The 20,177-nt window shown below is 52.1% G+C and overlaps 1 protein-coding gene across 1 annotated transcript in view; it reads left to right on the plus strand.

The window, feature by feature from the left end:
• The first annotated feature begins 11,231 nt into the window (after positions 1-11,231).
• LOC147737282 (uncharacterized) overlaps positions 11,232-20,177 on the plus strand; it is a 55,256-nt gene continuing 46,310 nt past the window's right edge. The window contains exon 1 of the mRNA XM_086924103.1: positions 11,232-11,362. The gene's annotated coding sequence lies outside the window, so the exon portion shown is untranslated. The remainder of the gene's footprint in view (positions 11,363-20,177) is intronic.

Consider the following 20,177-nt stretch of genomic DNA (forward strand, 5'->3'; position numbering starts at 1 on the left):
CGGAGAGACTAGCTTCCCGTGGCATTCAAGGGGCAGCCTTGAAGTGGTTGCAGAACTTTGTCAGACAGAACGCAAACTATCGTGCTAGGGCCATATCTGTTAGAAAACATTGTAGAACAGCTAGGTTTTGACATAATTTCATAGGCTGATGATACTCAGCTTATATTTACTATTGCCCAAAGATAGAAGCAGAGAAATTGCGGTTCTCCAGTGGAATGCCTGCAATCTCTAGCTGGATGACACAGAACTGCCTCCAGTTGAATCCTGGAAAAACCGAGGTCATGCTAACGGGGAAAGCCTTAGCTAGCTGGTCTGATGAATGGTGGCCCTCACAATTGGGACCAGCTCCTGTTCCTAAAAAATGTGTTAAAAATCTAGGCCTAAAATTAGATCAGTCATTAACCATGAAAGACCACATTGCTGTCACTACTAGCTCCTGCTACTATAGTATGCGTTTACTCCGCAAAATTCTTCCCTACTTGCCCACTAATCACCGCAGAACCTTAGTTCAAGCCATGGTCATCAGCCAATTAGACTATGGTAATGCTCTGTTGGCAGAAGTGGGAGAGACCCTGCTTTACTAAATTACAAGGGATTCAGAACACGGCGGCCAGAATGTTACTGAACCGCCCTGCTGGCTCCCCTTCTGCTCCCTTGCTGAGAGCGCTGCATTGGTTACTGAGCCGCCCTGCTGGCGCCCCTTCTGCTCCCTTGCTGAGAGAGCTGCATTGGTTACTGAGCCGCCCTGCTGGCTTCCCTTCTGCTCCCTTGCTGAGAGAGCTGCATTAGTTACTGAACCGCCCTGCTGGCACCCCTTCTGCTCCCTTTTTGAGAGAGCTGCATTGGTTACTGAGCCGCCCTGCTGGCGCCCCTTCTGCTCCCTTGCTGAGAGAGCTGCATTGGTTACTGAGCCGCCCTGCTGGCACCCCTTCTGCTCCCTTGTTGAGAGAGCTGCATTGGTTACTGAGCCGCCCTGCTGGCTCCCCTTCTGCTCCCTTGCTGAGAGAGCTGCATTGGTTACTGAGCCGCCCTGCTGGCACCCCTTCTGCTCCCTTGCTGAGAGAGCTGCATTGGTTACTGAACCGCCCTGCTGGCGCCCCTTCTGCTCCCTTGCTGAGAGAGCTGCATTGGTTACTGAGCCGCCCTGCTGGCTCCCCTTCTGCTCCCTTGCTGAGAGAGCTGCATTGGTTACTGAGCCGCCCTGCTGGCGCCCCTTCTGCTCCCTTGCTGAGAGAGCTGCATTGGTTACTGAACCGCCCTGCTGGCTCCCCTTCTGCTCCCTTGCTGAGAGAGTTGCATTGGTTACTGAGCCGCCCTGCTGGCGCCCCTTCTGCTCCCTTGCTGAGAGAGCTGCATTGGTTACTGAGCCGCCCTGCTGGCTCCCCTTCTGCTCCCTTGCTGAGAGAGCTGCATTGGTTACTGAGCCGCCCTGCTGGCTCCCCTTCTGCTCCCTTGCTGAGAGAGCTGCATTGGTTACTGAACCGTCCTGCTGGCTCCCCTTCTGCTCCCATGCTGAGAGAGCTGCATTGGTTACTGACCCGCCCTGCTGGCTCCCCTTCTGCTCCCTTGCTGAGAGAGCTGCAATGGTTACTGAACCTCCCTGCTGGCTCCCCTTCTGCTCCCTTGCTGAGAGAGCTGCATTGGTTACTGACCCGCCCTGCTGGCTCCCCTTCTGCTCCCTTGCTGAGAGAGCTGCATTGGTTACTGACCCGCCCTGCTGGCACCCCTTCTGCTCCCTTGCTGAGAGAGCTGCATTGGTTACTGACCCGCCCTGCTGGCACCCCTTCTGCTCCCTTGCTGAGAGAGCTGCATTGGTTACTGAGCCGCCCTGCTGGCTCCCCTTCTGCTCCCTTGCCGAGAGAGCTGCATTGGTTACTGAGCCGCCCTGCTGGCGCCCCTTCTGCTCCCTTGCTGAGAGAGCTGCATTGGTTACTGACCCGCCCTGCTGGCTCCCCTTCTGCTCCCTTGCTGAGAGAGCTGCATTGGTTACTGACCCGCCCTGCTGGCTCCCCTTCTGCTCCCTTGCTGAGAGAGCTGCATTGGTTACTGAGCCGCCCTGCTGGCTCCCCTTCTGCTCCCTTGCTGAGAGAGCTGCATTGGTTACTGACCCGCCCTGCTGGCGCCCCTTCTGCTCCCTTGCTGAGAGAGCTGCATTGGTTACTGAGCCGCCCTGCTGGCTCCCCTTCTGCTCCCTTGCTGAGAGAGCTGCATTGGTTACTGAACCGCCCTGCTGGCTCCCCTTCTGCTCCCTTGCTGAGAGAGCTGCATTGGTTACTGAGCCGCCCTGCTGGCGCCCCTTCTGCTCCCTTGCTGAGAGAGCTGCAATGGTTACTGAGCCGCCCTGCTGGCTCCCCTTCTGCTCCCTTGCTGAGAGAGCTGCATTGGTTACTGAGCCGCCCTGCTGGCTCCCCTTCTGCTCCCTTGCTGAGAGAGCTGCATTGGTTACTGAGCCGCCCTGCTGGCTCCCCTTCTGCTCCCTTGCTGAGAGAGCTGCATTGGTTACTGAGCCGCCCTGCTGGCTCCCCTTCTGCTCCCTTGCTGAGAGAGCTGCATTGGTTACTGAACCGCCCTGCTGGCTCCCCTTCTGCTCCCTTGCTGAGAGAGCTGCATTGGTTACTGACCCGCCCTGCTGGCTCCCCTTCTGCTCCCTTGCTGAGAGAGCTGCATTGGTTACTGACCCGCCCTGCTGGCTCCCCTTCTGCTCCCTTGCTGAGAGAGCTGCATTGGTTACTGAGCCGCCCTGCTGGCGCCCCTTCTGCTCCCTTGCTGAGAGAGCTGCATTGGTTACTGAACCGCCCTGCTGGCGCCCCTTCTGCTCCCTTGTTGAGAGAGCTGCATTGGTTACTGAGCCGCCCTGCTGGCTCCCCTTCTGCTCCCTTGCTGAGAGAGCTGCATTGGTTACTGACCCGCCCTGCTGGCTCCCCTTCTGCTCCCTTGCTGAGAGAGCTGCATTGGTTACTGACCCGCCCTGCTGGCGCCCCTTCTGCTCCCTTGCTGAGAGAGCTGCTTTGGTTACTGAACCGCCCTGCTGGCTCCCCTTCTGCTCCCTTGCTGAGAGAGCTGCATTGGTTACTGAACTGCCCTGCTGGCTCCCCTTCTGCTCCCTTGCTGAGAGAGCTGCATTGGTTACTGACCCGCCCTGCTGGCTCCCCTTCTGCTCCCTTGCTGAGAGAGCTGCATTGGTTACTGACCCGCCCTGCTGGCTCCCCTTCTGCTCCCTTGCTGAGAGAGCTGCATTGGTTACTGACCCGCCCTGCTGGCTCCCCTTCTGCTCCCTTGCCGAGAGAGCTGCATTGATTACTGACCCGCCCTGCTGGCTCCCCTTCTGCTCCCTTGCCGAGAGGGCTGCATTGGTTACTGACCCGCCCTGCTGGCACCCCTTCTGCTCCCTTGCTGAGAGAGCTGCATTGGTTACTGACCCGCCCTGCTGGCTCCCCTTCTGCTCCCTTGCTGAGAGAGCTGCATTGGTTACTGACCCGCCCTGCTGGCTCCCCTTCTGCTCCCTTGCCGAGAGAGCTGCATTGGTTACTGAGCCGCCCTGCTGGCTCCCCTTCTGCTCCCTTGCTGAGAGCTGCATTGGTTACTGACCCGCCCTGCTGGCGCCCCTTCTGCTCCCTTGCTGAGAGAGCTGCATTGGTTACTGAGCCGCCCTGCTGGCTCCCCTTCTGCTCCCTTGCTGAGAGAGCTGCATTGGTTACTGACCCGCCCTGCTGGCTCCCCTTCTGCTCCCTTGCTGAGAGAGCTGCATTGGTTACTGACCCGCCCTGCTGGCTCCCCTTCTGCTCCCTTGCTGAGAGAGCTGCATTGGTTACTGACCCGCCCTGCTGGCTCCCCTTCTGCTCCCTTGCTGAGAGAGCTGCATTGGTTACTGACCCGCCCTGCTGGCGCCCCTTCTGCTCCCTTGCCGAGAGAGCTGCATTGGTTACTGAGCCGTCCTGCTGGCTCCCCTTCTGCTCCCTTGCTGAGAGAGCTGCATTGGTTACTGAACCGCCCTGCTGGCTCCCCTTCGGCTCCCTTGCTGAGAGAGCTGCATTGGTTACTGACCCGCCCTGCTGGCGCCCCTTCTGCTCCCTTGCTGAGAGAGCTGCATTGGTTACTGAGCCGCCCTGCTGGCGCCCCTTCTGCTCCCTTGCTGAGAGAGCTGCAATGGTTACTGAGCCGCCCTGCTGGCGCCCCTTCTGCTCCCTTGCTGAGAGAGCTGCATTGGTTACTGAGCCGCCCTGCTGGCTCCCCTTCTGCTCCCTTGCTGAGAGAGCTGCATTGGTTACTGAACCGCCCTGCTGGCTCCCCTTCTGCTCCCTTGCTGAGAGAGCTGCATTGGTTACTGAACCGCCCTGCTGGCTCCCGTTCTGCTCCCTTGCTGAGAGAGCTGCATTAGTTACTGACCCGCCCTGCTGGCTCCCCTTCTGCTCCCTTGCTGAGAGAGCTGCATTGGTTACTGAGCCGCCCTGCTGGCGCCCCTTCTGCTCCCTTGCTGAGAGAGCTGCATTGGTTACTGAGCCGCCCTGCTGGCGCCCCTTCTGCTCCCTTGTTGAGAGAGCTGCATTGGTTACTGAGCCGCCCTGCTGGCTCCCCTTCTGCTCCCTTGCTGAGAGAGCTGCATTGGTTACTGAGCCGCCCTGCTGGCGCCCCTTCTGCTCCCTTGCTGAGAGAGCTGCATTGGTTACTGAACCGCCCTGCTGGCGCCCCTTCTGCTCCCTTGCTGAGAGAGCTGCATTGGTTACTGAACCGCCCTGCTGGCTCCCCTTCTGCTCCCTTGCTGAGAGAGCTGCATTGGTTACTGAACCACCCTGCTGGCGCCCCTTCTGCTCCCTTGCTGAGAGAGCTGCATTGGTTACTGAGCCGCCCTGCTGGCTCCCCTTCTGCTCCCTTGCTGAGAGAGCTGCATTGGTTACTGACCCGCCCTGCTGGCGCCCCTTCTGCTCCCTTGCTGAGAGCGCTGCATTGGTTACTGACCCGCCCTGCTGGCGCCCCTTCTGCTCCCTTGCTGAGAGAGCTGCATTGGTTACTGAACGGCCCTGCTGGCTCCCCTTCTGCTCCCTTGCTGAGAGAGCTGCATTGGTTACTGAGCCGCCCTGCTGGCTCCCCTTCTGCTCCCTTGCTGAGAGAGCTGCATTGGTTACTGAGCCGCCCTGCTGGCTCCCCTGCTGCTCCCTTGCTGAGAGAGCTGCATTGGTTACTGACCCGCCCTGCTGGCTTCCCTTCTGCTCCCTTGCTGAGAGAGCTGCATTGGTTACTGAGCCGCCCTGCTGGCTCCCCTTCTGCTCCCTTGCTGAGAGCTGCATTGGTTACTGAGCCACCCTGCTGGCGCCCCTTCTGCTCCCTTGCTGAGAGAGCTGCATTGGTTACTGACCCGCCCTGCTGGCTCCCCTTCTGCTCCCTTGCTGAGAGAGCTGCATTGGTTACTGAACCGCCCTGCTGGCTCCCCTTCTGCTCCCTTGCTGAGAGAGCTGCATTGGTTACTGTCCCGCCCTGCTGGCTCCCCTTCTGCTCCCTTGCTGAGAGAGCTGCATTGGTTACTGAACCGCCCTGCTGGCTCCCCTTCTGCTCCCTTGCTGAGAGAGCTGCATTAGTTACTGACCCGCCCTGCTGGCTCCCCTTCTGCTCCCTTGCTGAGAGCGCTGCATTGGTTACTGACCCGCCCTGCTGGCTCCCCTTCTGCTCCCTTGCTGAGAGAGCTGCATTGGTTACTGAGCCGCCCTGCTGGCTCCCCTTCTGCTCCCTTGCTGAGAGAGCTGCATTGGTTACTGAGCCGCCCTGCTGGCTCCCCTTCTGCTCCCTTGCTGAGAGAGCTGCATTGGTTACTGAGCCGCCCTGCTGGCTCCCCTTCTGCTCCCTTGCTGAGAGAGCTGCATTGGTTACTGAGCCGCCCTGCTGGCTCCCCTTCTGCTTCCTTGCTGAGAGAGCTGCATTGGTTACTGAGCCGCTCTGCTGGCGCCCCTTCTGCTCCCTTGCTGAGAGAGCTGCATTGGTTACTGAGCCGCCCTGCTGGCGCCCCTTCTGCTCCCTTGCTGAGAGAGCTGCATTGGTTACTGACCCGCCCTGCTGGCTCCCCTTCTGCTCCCTTGCTGAGAGAGCTGCATTGGTTACTGACCCGCCCTGCTGGCGCCCCTTCTGCTCCCTTGCTGAGAGCGCTGCATTGGTTACTGAACCCCCTGCTGGCTTCCTTTCTGGTCCCTTGCTGAGAGGGCTGCATTGGTTACTGAGCCGCCCTGCTGGCTCCCCTTCTGCTCCCTTGCTGAGAGAGCTGCATTGGTTACTGACCCGCCCTGCTGGCTCCCCTTCTGCTCCCTTGCTGAGAGTGCTGCATTGGTTACTGAGCCGCCCTGCTGGCTCCCCTTCTGCTCCCTTGCTGAGAGAGCTGCATTGGTTACTGAGCCGCCCTGCTGGCTCCCCTTCTGCTCCCTTGCTGAGAGCGCTGCATTGGTTACTGAACCGCCCTGCTGGCTCCCCTTCTGCTCCCTTGCTGAGAGAGCTGCATCGGTTACTGAGCCGCCCTGCTGGCTCCCCTTCTGCTCCCTTGCTGAGAACGCTGCATTGGTTACCTGTAAGGAAGAGATCCTTTTTCAAAATCTGTTGTCTCACTTACTATGCGCTGAATGGCAGAGGCCCTTACTATCTACAAAAGAAACTCACCTTTCATACACCGAACAGAAATCTCAGATCCAGTACTCTAGGCCTTCTACAGGTTCCTCGTATACGTTTGAGTCAGACTGGTGGGAAAGCTTTTTTGTATTTGGCCCCAAGATACTGGAATAAACTACTGCTGTCCCTAAACACAATTTCCATATACAGCACCTTTAGGAAACAACTAAAAGCATTCCTGTTCTAACTCTGTTCTGACTTTCAGTCCTCAGGCCAAATTTCTAGGCGAGCGCAGAGATGCCCCCGGGTCAGTCATGCGCTATAAAAATTAACTTAACATAACAAAATACATAACATGCCTGAATGTAGCTAAACCAGAACCCCTAAATGTGCGCTGCCAGCTTTGCTCAGTTTGACTTCTAATTATTATAGTAGCGCTCCAGCACTTGACAGCTCAGGAAGCCATAAAAATGTGTGTCTTTGCATTTCAGTACGGTGATGCGGACCACCACTTTGAAATGTGTTACTCTAACCCCTGATGCGTGGTACTTGGCAGGCCTGTTCCCCTCAACGCAGGCAACCTTGCAGTATGGTGCAAAGCTGCCTGCATTGGCGATAGGCAGCTAAATTCAGCACCAGCACAGGGAGAAATGCAAGGTTGCATCGTATTCTTGTAAATACGGTGTAGTCCTGCATTTCAGAAGTGGAGAGCGTGGCGTTAAGCCAAGGAGGCCAACGCCGTGCTCCACCACTTCCTTGTAAATATGCCCCTTAATGACAACAGCCTGACCCATTTTATCATGAGACAGAAAATCCTCTCATTTCAGAAGATGCACCGCCTTGATGTAGCATTGCTCCAGGAAACACACCTGTCACCTAGTGAACATAATACAATCAGAAGGGATTGGATGAGTACGGTACTACATGCCAGCAGGATCCTGACTACCCTTACACACCCACCTACTCCTTTGGAACATGGGGAGAGTGGGTTGGACATCTGTTTTCACAAATCCCTGGGGGTTTCCACACTGCAAACATGGTGGGACCACCCTGGGCAGATATATTTTTGTCAAGGTTCAGATTCTCAATGAGTCTTTGTGTGTGGGCTCTATCAATGCCCTGGCGGCTGACCAAACTCCTGCTCTCCTTTGGGGCAGCCAGGGTATTCATGAGGGGGGTGCTGGAATATGGCACCTTGACAAGTCCAGAAACCAAATGACCAGGCAGCCCTGAGACCGGTTAATCCTCTCTGACATTATTGATGATCATGCCGTGATGGATCCATGGTGATTGACGCACCTGAGGGACGCGGACTATACTTTCACCTCCTGCGTCCATTGTAAACGTTTACGCCTTGATCCTCCCAAACAGTACCTCTGATCATGATCTTCTGCTACTCGACCATAAACTTTGATTGTTGAAAACCCCTCAGGCCCGTTGGCGTATGTATACAGCATGGTATAAAGCCTCTGAAAACAAACACAGACGGTTCCAATATCTGAGCCAGTACTTGGAGGAGAACGCTGGGTCCATCTCCTCTGCACAGGTGCTGTGAGCGGGCAGGAAGGCAGATGAACGATTTGGCTGCCTATAAGTGCCACTGTGAGGCATAACAGCGTTGGTTGACTGACCTTGAGTTTCACCTGGCTCAGACGTATAACGCATTGCTGACCCCTGCTTTTCTCAAGGAGCTGCTTGGAGCCAAGTATGATCTGAACTCCGATTACACAGTGGGGGACCAGAGGGATACGCTCTGTGGACGATATAGTAGGGGACGTTGAGTTGGCCCCCTTTGCTACTCTCATGCGTGATTATGGGCTGCCACAATCGCATCACTGACAGTATTGACAGCCTATGCATAGCCTGCGACACATGCTGGGTGCTCCCACTTATGATCTTAAGACTGCCCCAATGTTGAGTTATACTCTGATGTGGAAAGGATTCAAGGACACTAGGGGCCCGATTCTGATGCGGTTTGGAACGCTTCCCGACCAAATGGGTTTGGGAATGGGTTCCAACCAAATCGGATCGGGAGAGTCCAACCAACTAAGTATGATGTTTCGGGATGCTTCCAGATATGATTTGGTAGGACTCCCATTGACGGTAATGGGAGCCTATGTTCCTAACCTCATCTTAATCGGGCCCGAGGTGGGAATGCTTTCCTAATCGCATCGTAATAGGGCCCTCAATTGGTAAGACACGTTCCCCATCGGATTTGGACATAGCAAATGCTGTTAGGAGGCCTTCCTAACCACATCAGAATCAGGCCCTAAGGTGGGATTGTATGTTACAGCTGTGGGCAGCCTTTTTTATAGCATTGCTGCCTACAATCTATGCTGTTTGCTGGAGCAGAGGTTGGGCCTCACTCTCTCTGAGCAGGACTCCCATGACCTTTGGAAAGATTATGGCAGTATACCTCAGGAGGTCAGGTTGAAATCAGTTATTTCAAGTTCCTACACCACTGGCACTGGACACCGGAGTGGATCTATAAAGCACATATGGCAGACGATTCCAAGTGCTGGAGGTGCTGATGGTGTAGCGCACTCGCCTGTGACATTTTGCATTTCCTGTGGTCTGTACAGTACTTTGTGCTACTGGGCACCGTTTGGGATAACTTGGTGACCAACCAAGCGGTGGCACCACAATTCATGGCCCGTCAGACCTTGCTTCACAAAATGTCAATATTCCATGATTTAACTCCCCATGGTAAGAGTAAGCTGGCTATGGCCTTAGTAGTGGGAGTTGTTTTTTTGGGGGGCGACCATGGGTCCTGGCACCCTGTCTTTTCTCTCATGTTTCCATGTCCCTTCCCCTCCTGTTCCCCCTCGTCCTCCTTCCCTTATCTTCTGCGGGATCTTCTAGGACACATCACCTCTATCTGGAGATGTTATTTTATTTATCATTTTTCCTGTTATCAATGTCGTCTCAACAGTTCTTGTTTACACAGTATCTTGGACTCTGCTGAATCGATAAACTTCAATCCCTGTTATATGCTCATTGTGTATGAAAGGCAATAAAAAAATTAGATATTAAAAAAAGACACAGGGAGTGGTGTCACTTAACATTTGACTTTGACAATTCCAAAGGAAAAGACATTACTGAATTTATAGACATGATCAGAACAAATGTCAAGTGATAAAATTAACAATCAAATGTCACTAAAATTGACATTCAATTTAACATTCCACTGAACTATGTGCAATACTCATGGTGAAATATAAGAAAAGTTTTGCCACTAAAATGTGGGACAGAGGGTCTGCTCTGTGCCGAATAGTCACGTGTGAAGTTCTAGTTAATCCCCATAATTTGGAAGAATGAGCCAGGTTTGAGTGACACTTCCGACCGACCTCCAAATGTGTGAGTGTCACTCGTGATGAGTGAGGTTTGAGGGATCTGATGTATGCACGTCGGAACTAATGTTGCTGTCGAGGCATTCAAGACTGCTTGCATGACAATGCTACAAAGAGTTGACGCACTCACTATTCAATGGTGTATTGGTGACGAGTGTACTATGGTGTATTGGTGACGAGTGTACTATGATATAGGGGCCTATGTGAAGGAGTAGAATATTTTCGAGTAATTAAATGCCCCTCCCTTTCCTCAGACCAGAAATACCCACTCATTTTTATGATACAATGCAAACTGTGTGAGAAATTACTCGTTCAAACTTGATATCTCTATCTTAGGAATTAGTTGTTTCAAGGATAAATTGCTTTATTTTTGTCAGTGAATCTTTGTTGAGAGAGGATGGTGGTTACTGTAAACAAAACAACAAAGCCTGGAAGAGACCGCTATCGTAATATTTTAGGAGACAGTTGTGCTCTTAAACCAGAAACTCAAAACCTAATTAGAACCTACAATTCAGTCTTATTCGAGGATATAAAACTGTACCAAATATAAGGAATAAGCCACAGACATAGGAAAATTAGAAATAAGCTGTTCCTTCAGTTGTCGCTTTGACACATGACCTATGCCTCATTGTCACTGATCTGGTGTCTTAAACTTCATGGTATTTACCTCTGTTTACTTTGCTTTCTAGGACGTTGTGGGTTTGAACAACTGCAAATAATATATTTAAAAGAATAAATAAGCTGTCCAGTTTAATTGCAAAACTGACTGAAATACTCATATATTCATTGAAATACAGATATATTCATTGAAATTCAGATATGTTCTTTGAAATACAGATATGTTCATTGAAATACAGATATATTCTTTGAAATACAGACTGCCACTTCCAGTTGTCACCTTTCTGTAACCACTCTCAAGTCCTTTACATCAGTGGTTGGAAGATGCTCATCTGAAGAGAAGCTATAAATACTTTTTTACAGCAGCAACCAAGTGTGAGGCCCTGTACTTGAACTGTCTGACCCTTTAAAACATTCACATCTGTGACATCTGAAATCCCAGTTCTTTACAGGTATAAATGCTTGTTTGTGTGAAATGTATTCACTCCTGGAGCCTGGAGGCGGCGGTTCTGTCTGCCGCCATCAGATGGCGCTCCTCGCCTGCTGAAGAAATCCAATGAGCTGTGCATTGTATGAAATGAAGGGTTTCCTCTTCCGTGTCAGCAGTGGCAGAGACAGCACCAGCAGCGGTGGTGACATCACTTCCGGTTTCTCCTGGTGTTCTCAGCCTGCTGCAGAGGAGGAAGGAGCCCTGTCTGGTGGGCAGTTACCCCCATCTTCAGACCCTCACAGACCCCAGATCTGACCCCCCTCATACCCCAGATCTGCCCCTCAGGAGGAGGAGAGAGCCTGGACAGGTTTCTGCTCAGGTAGGAGAGCTGCCAACTCACTTGGCTGCAATTTATTGATCCCCCCCCCTTGCCTGGCATTCATGGTGAGACCTGTCCAGGGGATGCAGGTGAGGTGAGGCCTGTCCAGGTGGTGCAGAGGAGATGAGGCCTGTCCAGGTGGTGCAGAGGAGGTGAGGCTTGTCCAGGGGTGCAGAGGAGGAGAGGCCTGTCCAGGTGGAAGAGAAGGAGAGGCCTGTCCAGGGGCAGAGGAGGAGAGGCCTGTCCAGGGGCAGAGGAGGTGAGGCCTGTCCAGGAGCAGAGGAGGTGAGGCTTGCCCAGGGGCAGAGGAGGTGAGGCTTGCCCTGGCGCAGAGGAGGTGAGGCCTGTCCAGGGGCAGAGGAGGTGAGGCCAGTCCAGGAGCAGAGGAGGTGAGGCTTGCCCAGGGGCAGAGGAGGTGAGGCCTGTCCAGGGGCAGAGGAGGAGAGGCATATCCGAGGGGCAGAGGAGGAGAGGCCTGTTCAGCGGTGCAGAGGAGGAGAGGCTTGTCCAGGGGCAGAGGAGGAGAGGCCTGTCCAGGAGGCAGAGGAGGTGAGGCCTGTCCAGGGGCAGAGGAGGAGTGGCATGTTCAGGGGTGCAGGGAAGGTGAGGCCTGTCCAGGGGCAGAGGGGGAGAGGCCTGTCCAGGGGTGCAGAGGAGGTGAGGCCTCTCCAGGGGCAGAGGAGGAGAGGCCTGTTCAGCGGTGCAGAGGGGGTGAGGAATGTCCAGGGGGCACAGGAGATGAGGCCTGTCCAGGAGTGCAGAGGAGGAGAGGCCTGTCCAGGGGGGCAGAGGAGGTGAGGCATGTCCAGGGGACAGAGGAGGTGAGGCCTGTCCAGGGGGGCAGAGGAGGTGAGGCCTCTCCAAGGGCAGAGGAGAGGAGGCCTGTCCAGGGGGGGCAGAGGAGGTGAGGCCTATCCATGGGGCAGAAGAGAGGAGGCCTGTCCAGGGGCAGAGGAGGTGAGGCTTGTCCAGGGGGTACAGAGGAGGTGAGGCCTGTCCAGGGGGCAGAGGAGGTGAAGCATGTCCAGGGGTGCAGAGGAGGTGAGTGTGAGAAGTTGGCCTGGCATATGCTCTCCACTAGTTATAGTGGGCACCTTGCACCAGTCCAAACAACCCTTATTGATGATAGATTAAAGAAAACCTTTATTGAAAGCTATCCTAGTGGTAGCTGTGGAAAGCAGCCTTCAGGCTAAGTCTTGAAGGAATATAAAGCAGCTTGTTTTACCAGTCTATAATCTCTTGGGTGGAGGAGGTGAGACCTGTCCAGGGGTGCAGAGGAGGTGAGGCCTTCCCAGGGGTGCAGTGGAGGTGAGGCCTATCCAGGGGGCAGAGGAGGAGAGGCCTGTCCAGGGGTGCAGAGGAGGTAAGGCCTGTCCATGGGTGCAGAGGAGGTGATGCTTTTCTGGTGGGGGGGTTGCAGAAGAGGCCTGTTCTGTGGTGTGGTGCCGTGCAGAGGAGGTGAGGCCTGTCAGGGAAGGGGGTGCTGCAGGCGAGGCCTGTCCAAGGTAGTGCAGAGGAGGTGAGGCCTGTCCAGAGCTGGGGGGTGCAGAATAAGTGAGGGCTGTCCAGGGGGGTGCACAGGAAGTGAGGCCTGTCTAGTGGGGTGCAGAGGATGTTAGGAATGTCCATGGGGTGCAAAGGAGGTGAGGTCTGTCCAGGGGTGCAGAGGAGGTGGGGCCTGTCCATGGAGCTGCATTGTAGGTGAGGCCTGTCCAGGGGGTGTGCAGTGGAGGGGAGGCCTGTCCAGGGGGGTGCAGTGGAGGGGAGGTCTGTCCAGGGGTGCAGAGGAGGTGAGGCCTGTTCAGGGGTGCAGAGGAGGTGAGGCCTGTCCAGGGGTGCAGAGGAGGTGAGACCGGTCCAGGGGTGCAGAGGAGGTAAGGCCTGTTCTGTCCAGGGGGGTGCAGCCTAGGTGAGACCTGTCCGGGTGGTACAGAGAAGGTGAGACCTGTGGAGAGGGGGTGAGGGGCAAAGGAGGTGAGACCTGTGGAGAGGGAGGAGGGGCAGAGGAGGTGAGACCTGTCCTGCCGGGGGGGTTAGAAGAGGTGAAGCCTGTCCAGGGGGAGGCACAAAGAAGGTGAGGCCTGTCCAGCAGGTGCAGAGGAGGGAGGACTGTCCATGGGATGTAGAGGGGGTGAGGCCTGTTTGGAGGTAGGTGCAGAGGAGGCGAGACCTGTCGGGGGATGCAGAGGAAGCAAGGCCTGTCCAGGGGGCTCAGAGGAGATGAGTGAGGCCTGTCCAGGGGGGTGTAGAGGAGGTGAGGCCTGTCTAGGGGTGCAGAGGGGAAGAGGCCTGTTCAAGAGGGTGTAGAGGAGGTGAGGCCTGTCCTGTGTTTGGGTGGTTCAAAGGAGGTGGGGCCTCTCCAGGAGGGATGGAGTGGAGATGAGGCCTGTTCGTCCAGGCGGGGTGGTCGACAGCTGAGTTTAAGTTTGTTAATTGTTCTCCCAAGAGATTTGTGGAATGAGTGTAAGTTGCTTGTAAACTGGCCAATTGAAGAGCCACAGAGTGAAGCTCCTCAAAATATTTTATTATATTACAAGAGATGAATGCAGATTTACAGACAATATTGCAAAGGCAAAGACCGGGTAAAAGAGGGCGCATCTTTTAGCGTTGCATCCAGAGGTTAGTTCACATATCCAGCAAAATGTGAGGGGCTGCAGACCAACATTCCGGAAGAGATGTTGTTTTACGCAAAGTTCTGTAGTGACAATTGTATTACTAAGCAGAAAAATATCAAAGAAAAAATAATGAGCGCTCAGACAAAAATGTTCCAAAGGGGTGACGTAAGTGCTTCTCATGGATTGTATTCTCGTTTTGATTCCGGGTTTGTTGCTGGTGTGAATTTGGATATGCACGGCGTTGGTGTGCAGAGTAATGATGTTCAGTATGAGCAAGGAGGAAATGTTGTTCCTCTGGGTCAGGGCCGGACTGGGAACCCAAACCAGGCCTGACAATTTTGACGGACCAGCCCCTGCCTCTTTTGTTGCTGGGGGTGATATAGCAGCACCACAGCAAAACCAGCCCCCAGTAACAAATACGTTTTCCAGCACTGAAGAATCAGCCCCCACTCTTCCAGCCCCCCGGGGAAACACCCGAAGCCCGTTACGGCCAGTCCGGCCCTGCTCAGGGTATAGGTTTTACTAACAGTGGCAATTTAAATACCTCAAACACTAATATTGTGCAGAATAAGACACAGTCCTTGCGATGTTTGCAGGAACCTGGGAAACTGGAACATGAATCAGATGGCCAGAATGGGATGTCGCAGTCAATGGTCCCAGCCCAACTGGCCTCTGTGCCGAGCTTGCAGAATCAAAGGCAGATATATTGGAACATGCCTTCAGTCCCGATGGTCCCACAGCCCAGTTCAGAATAGAACGCCAAATTCTCAACAATTTCAGTATGTCAACAAAATCCTTCAGTGATTAATAAGGATTTTCCACAACTTCCTCCTACACTAGGAGTTTCTACGGGAATGAATCAGACACAATGACGGTGCCTGAGACGGGAGAAGGATTGCATGCTTGGTGCAGTCCTAGAGGTCACCCAGAGTGGCTCTTTTGTAGAAGAAGTAAATGGGAATCCGGCATCTCTTTTAATCAATAAATGTGCCTCCCGTTCCACAGTCAGACTTACGGGAGCTCACAACCCACCCCTCTTGGGAAAGGAGTCCAAGTTGTAGGCATTTCTAATAAACAACTAATAAGCTGTCAGCAAATGTTCCCGTACAAATTGGGTCAATGATGAATGGCCAGAAATGTATATTGTAATTAAGATCCATTTATTATGTTAGGGAATTACCTTGTAAAATGACTTGTGGCTTTTTGGGGAAGAGTCACCATTAATTATTCATTGTGTAGGTGTGGTTTATTAAATTACATTTTGTTGTGCCATGTTTTCATGAACATTCATTGATTGCTGTAATTTTTACCTCATCGTGAACCATGTCAATAATGTGTTCTTTCTGTCTAAAAACTTAAGAACTTTTCCTTGATTCCTAACTGAGCAGATTCTATGTCAGTTTGCTATTATAAAAAAAATGTTTTCTTATATCTTTGCACACATTTGTTGTGTGTGGTCTGTCTATTGACTTTACGGCTAGAGTTATTTCTGATTCTGGCTTTTGATATACTTTAGAGGTTACCTTTATGTGAGTCTCCTGCAAATATTATGATAATTATTTCTTTGACTGAGTAACCATGTTTATGCCTTCAGTAATTATTTGAAACTTTTAATATAGCTTTGAAGCTTGCTGTAGCTCCAAAGGCAAGGGCCTTTACCAAGGGAGCGGTCCTTTAATGGGCAGTTTTGCCTGCGACGGCTGACTATAAGGCCGTTACACTGTTTGCCCCATGAGGGTAGAATGTGTTAATCCATAAAACAACGGTGTCCCAGAGACAGAGGGGGTTGAAACACCTCCGGTACTGTGAAACCTTTGATTCAAAGCTGTTGCTGTGAAACTTGAACAGTTAACAGTCGCATGCGGGACCACGGCGGTTAATTGTGGAACATTCACAGCAATAGCTGTTAAAGGAGGCTAAAGTCAGACTCTGGTTCTCCCTGGGCTTGGTTGTTTTGTAAATCTAGGACGGTTATTTGTAAAATGTGGTAAAGTGTGATTGTCGTCTGATGCAAAATTATTTCTTTACTTCCTTTCAAGTTATTCTGGGATGACAGGCAGTGCAGCGTGGCTGCCACCCTTGGGGGGAACGAAAAAAATAATTGTCAGGTAAAGACTCCTATGACTCTATATTTCCTTTTCCCCTGGCTTTTTCCACGGCTCGCCAATTGTATGGAGGGAAGTGAGTGTTTCACTCTTGCTGCTCTACTCCACTTCCTGTCCCAGATCGATGGGCAGCGCTCTAGTTATTCCTGACTGGCCCAGCTATTTAATCTGAATGCCGGGCCGGACTCGCAGTGAACGCACGCAGCAGGCACGCCTGTCTGTGTCCGTCTGTGCCAAGTTTACGCCTTGTGCCAGGGACGCTGTCCTTTTTATTGTAGACCCTGGTAAGCCCCGTGTTTACCCGAGAGGACAGCTCTTGGAGCTTCAAGGACAGAAGGATAGAAGGATGTGCACTGCAGGTCGATGAACTGTGAGCATTGGACTAGTAGGGAAGTGTGGCTCAATGGTTAGAGCAGCAGACCCTGATGTAGAGGTCTGGCCCGGGATCAGGGTTCAATTCCCGCCTCGGAGGGTCTTGGGCTCAATTTCCTCGGACCTGATAATTCTCGCCTCGGTGCCTATTCTAATCATGGGTCCCACTCTGCAACTCTGGGCAATAGCTTGCATAATCTCCACAACAGCCCCAACAGCGCTGGGATGCCTGGCTTCACCTTGGGGGTGCTCAGGAGTGGACATTTCACGGGGGAAAAGCCAGGAAGGGTTCCATAGTGGTATGCGTTACAGCGCCAGGACACCCATGGGTATTAGTGCGCTTTACAAGTACAAATTACATTACATTTACATTTACACTTTACATATGAGTGTGTTAACTGTAAGACAGTCATTCTATTGGGGGTAGCTAAAAAACCCAAGGGGAAACGTGTCAGCCGTACCCTTACCCATGAAACAGTCCTTTTCAGGGTATCTCCTGATCTCTGATTAAACATAGAGCAGAATTTATTGATTTTGTCTCCTTCCGTAGGCTTGATTGGGTATTTATTACTGAAACCTGGTCTAGAGATTGCTCAGAGCCTGACCTGGTGGAGGCCATCCCCTCAGGGTATGCGCTGTCCAGACTTGACCTGGTGGAGGCCATCCCCTCAGGGTATGCTCTGTCCAGACTTGATAGGGGGGGTTGGGAGTATTTTATAAAGACACCTTCTCGTGCTTCACTGAGGCCCTCACTACTCCCTCAGATCCCTATCAGGCCCTATATTTCTCCTTAAAGATCCTACCCACTGATAGTTTTGTGGGAGTGGTCAGTTACCGGCCTCCCGGACCCAGAGGAATGTTTAATCCGGACTTCAGCAATCGGATTGAGCCTTATTTGGCTAGATCCAATGTCACTCTTTTGGGTGATTTTAACTTCCATTTGGAGAAAACTCTGTGCTCTGAAACACAGGTTTTCCTGAAAGCTATGGACTCCTGTGGCCTTCCTCAGCTGGTGAGGAGCCCCTCTCATACAACGGGACACATTCTGGACAGGATCTTCTCTAACGATCCGAGGATGGAGGTGAATGATCCCATCCCACTCTCTTGGTCTGATCATAATCCCATTCCATTTTTTCTGCAAATTGCAGAATCCCACCCAGATCCCAATTTTAAGAAAAGGGTGGAGATGAAGAGAAACCTTAGCCGCATAAATAAGGAGGGTCTTCTAATTAAGCTCAGCAGTTATTGCTGTCTCCCCCACCTAGTTGTTAACTCAATCTATGATGATTTTTCCAACTGGCTCTTGGCGGCTCTGGACTCTCTTGCAACTCTTAAGGAGCATTATGTGGCCATAAAACGCCCTTCAGCGCCCTGGTTCACCGAAAGGTTGAGAAACCTTAGGCAGGTATGCCGACAGCAGGAAAGAATATGGCGCCGTGAGCTTATCCCAGCCGAAAGGGACCTGCATAAACTCAGATTGAAGGAATATAGGCTAGCTATTAATGAGGAAAAGATTATCTACTATTCCAAGATGACGAAATCCATTAAATCCCAGAGGGAACTCTTCACTGTGATTAATTCCCTCCTAGCCCCCTCGGCCTCTGCCAACACCGAGGTCTCCCAGGAGCTACGTGATAAAAGGGCATGCTTTTATACTGACAAAATCAAGGACATATATACCTCCCTGGAGATATCCAATGTCGTAGGGACAAAGGCCGATCGTCCTTTGGATTCTCTGGTAGCTCCTCCAAAGGATTGCCGCTTGTGCGCCTTTCCCCCTATACTTCAAGAAGACACGGAGCGGAAGGTAATGGGAATTAGATATGGCTCCCCTATGGAGCCCTGTCCCCTGAAGATCCTGAATCTAGGAATGGAGGCTATTGTTCCTCCTTTGACCGTAGTTCTTAATGCCATTATTACTTCTGGCCAGTATCCGACTGCCTGGAAAATGGCTGTGGTTAAACCTCTCTTAAAGAAGCCCTCTCTGGATCCGGCGGAACTAAAGAACTACAGTTCAATTTCCTGTTGCCCGTCCCAGCTAAAATCTTGGGGAAACACCTGAACCTCCATCTTAGCACCTATCTGGAGGATCATCAGTTGCTCGATGGCTCGCAACATGGGGTCAGAAGTGAGCACACTACCGAGACGGTGTTAACCGTTGTTTTTAACAACATTCGACAACAGCTCGACGCAGGTCACACCACCTTACTGACCCTTCTGTACCTAACGGCAGCCTTCGAGACCATCTCTCCCCTTAGATTGGCTGGGAGGCTCCGGGAAATAGGGATCGAGTGCTACGCCCTTAATTTGCTTACTTCTTTCATTACGGAACAGGCTCAAAGAGTTACGATGGGTCAATTCCTTTCTGCTCCTAAACGGCCTTTCTGCAGAGTTCCCCAGGGATCCTCATTGAATCCCACCCTTTTAACCTTTATGTAGCCCCGCTTGCCAGGGTTGTAAGATCTTTTGGCCTAGAAGTGTTATCCCATGCTGAAGACACTCAAATCATGATTAGCATCACGGAGAGTGTTGAAGCATCAGTAGCAAATGTTAAAAACTGCATGGAGGTGGTAGCTGCATGGATGGTAGAGAACTATCTAAGACTCAATGGGGATAAAACTGAGATTTGAATTTTTGGAGACCATCAGGAGATTTGGTCCAGGGCCTGGAAGCCAGATACGCTTGGATCTGGCCCTCACCCTGGCCTCAGTGCCGAAAATCAAGGCATCACAGTTGATACCTCCCTCTCCTTGGGCCCCCAAATAAATAGAAGTCTCCACCTGCTTCAGAATGATAAGAACTCTCAGAAAGATATGTCAATTTCTCTCCCCCTCCACGCGGAAACAGGCAGTGGTGGCCCTTGTGTTGTCCAGATTGGATTACTGCAATGTCCTTTATGTAGGGATCAATAAGGGTCTCCTACACCGACTCCAACTTGTGCAGAATGCTGCTGCCAGGCTGGTGATGGGCCTTCCTAAATTCCACTCTGTTGCGGCTACCATCAAGAGCCTTCCTTGGCTTCCTTTGGGTCGGAGAACTGAGTTTAAAGTAATTCGGTGACTGTGCCTAGATTCAGAAAATCTAGATGGGGGAAGGTCCTTTTCGCTTGCTGTGGACAATTTTTTGAACTCCCTTCCTCTTTCAATTTCGATTCTGGAAACTCATTCCGTAAGGCCTTGAAGGCCTGGCTCTTTACCAATACGACTCTGTAAGCCCTCTATCTATGGACACCCCTAATCATGACACTGATTGTAAAGGAGTGCGGGGGTAACCGCAGATAGAACATGAGATGGTACGGGAAAGTTCTGATAAAACGCGTAAAGCGGATTATAATGATGCTTTTAAATAGCCAACGAACACTAGTCACAGTAAGCGGGGTATGGGGTTTAATTCTTCGATTGCTTAAACTGGAACAGAGATTAGATGGAGGGCTCAGGGGAAAACTGGGGGTCTTGATGTACTTTAAAGTTTCCCCAAAGGATGCGATTGCCAATCCACTAACATGTAAGTTATATTAACGGTTTAGTTTTCCACATCAAAAAGGGAGCTACGTGATGTATTAAATTGAGGCGGGTATTGTGACCGAGCTGTGGAGTTTGAAAAATGAGCAATGAAATGTTGCACACTGTTTGACTGTTGTAGTAGATAGCACTGATAAATGAGGCTTTAGACTAGGCTTGATGCTTATGTACAGAAACTTAGAAGTTGGATTTTATTGATAGT

This window comes from Lissotriton vulgaris, chromosome 1_1 (assembly GCF_964263255.1).
Source record: "Lissotriton vulgaris chromosome 1_1, aLisVul1.2, whole genome shotgun sequence".
Lineage (NCBI taxonomy): Eukaryota > Metazoa > Chordata > Amphibia > Caudata > Salamandridae > Lissotriton > Lissotriton vulgaris.